We start from the raw sequence: 4,370 nt of genomic DNA on the forward strand, positions 1-4,370 counted from the left end.
AAAAATTCCAGTTTGGAGCAGCGATTAGTGTTTTCGGAGCAGTAAAAATGCCATTTTGGAGCAGCCATTAGTGTTTTTGGAGCAGAAAAAAAATGCCAGTTTGGAGCAACCATTGTTTTTCGAGCGGATGGCAAAGAAATTACGCCACAATGCCTCCCGACTTAAAACTGGAAAGCATACTTAAGCAAAAGCACTGATAATTACAGTAATTTATTATGAAAATGCTGCACGTGACATTTCACACATACAACAATCAACATGAATATCAAACAAACTATTATGAGTGTGGCTGGTTATAGAATGGTGGTAAAATAGTTAAATATTTAAAGCACCAGTTCTTGTGGCAGAAATATGATGAAAGCCAATGAAGGTGAGCATCACAATGTGGACTAGAAGTAATCATGGTAGCATATCACACTTGTCACACAAGAAGTAGAAGTTCACAATCAATTCAAGATCGAAGTAGTCCGTCACTCAACACATGATTTCACATTAGTCCGCCGATTAAGCTCTACGAACCCGCACTTTTTCTTTTGAAGCTTCAAGCTTGCACAGAGCATCCGCAAGCCTTTTCTGTCTTTCTTGAGTAGTTCTTGGCCACTTTCAATGTCATGAAAAGCTTTTGCCTTCATTCCTTTTGCAATCAATGCTTCTGCATTGCAAAGCATCCTTTTTGCTGACTGAATCTCCATTTGCAGATCTTGCTTTGGACATCCTTCTGTTGAATTGCGGCCATGGTCAAGTTTGCTTTTTTTGACAGCTGGCTCACACTCAGCGGTCAGTCTTTCTTGGTAGCGTTTATAGAACTGTTTCACAGCACTGAGCCTGTCACGTTTTACTGGAATTGCAGAGATGTTCTTGTCATACCCTTTAGCAAATGACTGTATAGCACGCAATCCATTGATGCTTTCAGTGGACAGCTTGCTGCGCTCCTGTAGGATCCGGCGATTTTCGCTGAAACCCCTCTCTACATCGGCATTACCATGTGAAAGGGAAAGCAGGGCTTTTACAATTTTTCCTACCAAAGGGTATTTAATGCCGCCATTTTTGTTTTGTAGGCTAAAGACACTTTGCCATGTGCTGTCAAGTCGTTCACTTCGATCAATGTACAGTGCTTCAGATGAAATCAATGCAAATTCATCCATCAGAGCTGAGACTTATTTGGGTGCAATCGCCTCAGGAACTTGCTGGGCCAAGTTTCGAAATGCCGCAGCTGAACTTTCTTTTTGTATGCTGCTTAGGTCAAGACATCTAAGATCTTTTAGAATGCCATTGTCAAAGGGCAAACTTGAAAGTAGGTAACCCGCAGACTTAATATAGAAACTGCGAGCCCCCAGCCTAAATAATTTTTTTTCTTCTGCTGACCAGTCAGTGATGGAGCCCTTTGTGTCCACACCAATCTCAACAACTTCCTTCCAGTTTCCTGGACACTCAACGTCAAGAGATTTCAGCTCTTCCCCTGTCAGGTCACGGTACACATCACTCCGCACGAAACGGCTCAGAACTTTCTTGGTCAGCTGCACCATTTCTTCGTACAGAATGTGGAGTAGAGGTTCAGAGCGCTGGAAAAGTTTCAAGAATCCAACAAAAAGATCTGCGACATTCCTCAGAAAAACTGCCTTTGGGAAGAGGTCTTTCCTGCTGAGACTTTGTCGGAGGCGCTTGTACATCGTGCCAGAAGAGTGAGCCGTTTGCTGCACATCTAATAGCATGGACTTAAGTGCTGGGTGCTGCACAATAAAGCGCTCAAGGGCAGGGCCTAGGGTGAGCCAACGTGAATTTACATGTCGAAGAAAGACGCTTTCTGGCAGACCAAGACACTTTTGGTGTGTTTTGAGCACAGCGCTTTGGACAGCAGAATTTTTATGTAGTAGTACACATCTAACAAAGTCGATTCCACATCGTTGCCAAAAGCTTCAATTCCTTTTGCAAAACCGTTGCGAACTTTGTGCAAGCTACACTCTCCTATGTTCAGCAGTGCAGGATTTACATCTTACTTAAGCTTTCTTTTCAGACTCTTCATAACGTTAGGGCCATCACTGTAGAAGCTCAACACATTCCTTTGGGGAAGGTCTTGGATGGCTTCCTTCACATGTGCAAGTAAAACATCTGAGGTTGCACGCCCTAAGTGAAATGAACAGAAGTGCTCCACCACAACCTGCTTGCAAACTTCAGAAAAGTACCTAACTACAATGTCAAGCTGTTGGCACCGTTGTTCTGGAAGAGGAGTCTTGTCTATTTGGATGGTGTAGTACACACCTGCCTTGTTAAGTTCATCAACAACTGCTCTTTTAAAATATGGCCCAAGGCCGTCAGATACTATGTACGAGACTTTTCTTCCACATTGAAATTCTTTCGCAACCTTGGAATCTAGAAAAATCAGAGGGAAGAGTGATGTTGCAGTGTCTCCCCACGAATACGGTATTCCAGAAACAGCCACACCAAGAACAAAGTAAGTCTCTGCCAATGTGACACGATCTGCTTCAGATATATCCGGTCTTGCAAGAAGGCATGATGTCAACAGAGCTTATGCAGCAGCAGGCTTCTTCAATACTCCCAGTTCATTCCTGTGTTGCTTGCAAGCTTCAACATGGAGCTTATTAGAAGCGTGCCGCTTCACAGCGTTTACACCATGCTGTGTGCAGTTTATAACCTTGTTACAGATAATGCAAGTGGCCTCCTCCTCTTTCGGTACTGGTCTGCACCACACAGCGATAGAGTCGCCGTTGACATCCTCTTCATTTAACACCCGAGCATTAAACTTGCTTTTTCGCCCTGAAATAAATTACGAAACAAAAAAATTAGATTACAGGCAACTGCTGGCTCGACTTGCGAAATACACATATAGGCTCATTTCACGTCAAATCAAATACGCGACAAAACCTTTAAACTGATGTCTTAAGTCACTATTTTCGCCAACCTGCTACTTAACTACGCGATCCGCCAGCGCCAATTTGGTCTCGTTTGAAAGCACGCGCTTTCTTTTCCGACCGCGAGCAACACGCCAACATGAAAAAATTAGACAGAAATTACATGCAACGTGCGATTCTATTGGGATATAAACCAAGTGACCAAAACGGTTGTTTTCGATCGGCTTTAAATAGAGGCGCGCGCTTGCCACCTTTTTCTTGGGCTTTGCAGTTGCAGAAGCGTGCTAACCCTAACATATCGCCGTGCGGTTCGCCGTGCCCGCTGGTGTGAAAAAGACACGTTATTTCGGTCGGAAATCGAAAACGAGTCGGGTCAGAAAGGGTGCTCGTTATGCTAACCCTGCTGCCAACACCGCGTTGCCACCGTATGTGATCGACAACCAGCAGCGAAGTACCGAGGCTTCGACGTTGCGCGACTACGACGTCGCGGCCGTGGACGCTTCCGCGCGCACAGTGGACTCCAGACGGATAATAATAAACACCGATGCCGTGAATGAGTCAAGTTAGCGAGACACGCACTCGGGAAAAGATGACGCTAGTTTGCAAACATTTCAGTCACATTGTTAACTCATTTGCGTCAAGAACGTTTAAACGCGGTGTCGCTCTTACGAAACTGTACATAAATCATCCTGAAAGATTGTCGAACCTTACCTGATATCTTTGAAAGCGCCATGGGTAAAGAACCGAAGGCGCGAAGGGCAGCCCACAAAGAACGTGACGAGAAGTTTGTGGCGGGCCGAAGTTTGTCCACGTGCGCCTTGTCACCTCACACCTCGGCGGGAGCGGCTTGACCCGGCTGCGGCCAAGGCTACAACGCTACAAAGGCTTCACTATATTTTCAATAATGATGATATTAGACATGTTTTCGGCTTCTCTGGGACCAACTGGCTCGTCACACGCTTGATGTTTTTCGCCTACGTTTCTGCAGCGCCGCTTCGGCGCAGGTGCGGCGCAGTTACCAACGAAAATGCCTGTTTGGCGCAACATGTAGCAGCATTTTTATATTGGCGCAGTTTGGCGCAATTGGCCATCACTGCGAGTCTGTGAGACTGGCCGGCGAGCATCAACGGAGTATACATTTCAGCTCTACTATATATAAAGTATAACTAATGATAATTCCTGACCTGCCCATGAGCACAAACAGCCAAACTACCTAGGTCTGAGGAATATGTGTGGGATGTCAACAGCAGCATTTTCTAGTAGTGCGGGTAAACCATAGCTACATTTTCATTTCGCGGCGAAGCGGCGACCAATGCGAGCTACCAGTTTTGCATTTCTGAAGTGCATAGAATTGTACAAAAGGTGCTAATGACGAAGAAGTGATATTTTTCTGGAGCCAGCCTAGATCTGCCAATCCTTCTCCACTTTGATCGGAGTATGTTTAACATCTAGTTGGTATGGAATTATATTGCCACCTGGTGTCCCCATGTTCTTGCTGCG

General features: G+C 45.2%; 1 pseudogene; it reads right to left on the reverse strand.

Moving 5' to 3' along the window:
- Window positions 1-470: 470 nt before the first annotated feature.
- LOC146183993 (uncharacterized) lies at window positions 471-3,603 on the reverse strand (annotated as a pseudogene).
- Window positions 3,604-4,370: the final 767 nt, after the last annotated feature.

Source organism: Amblyomma maculatum, chromosome 7 (assembly GCF_055883805.1).
Source record: "Amblyomma maculatum isolate TAMU_Amacu chromosome 7, ASM5588380v1, whole genome shotgun sequence".
NCBI classification, from domain to species: domain Eukaryota; kingdom Metazoa; phylum Arthropoda; class Arachnida; order Ixodida; family Ixodidae; genus Amblyomma; species Amblyomma maculatum.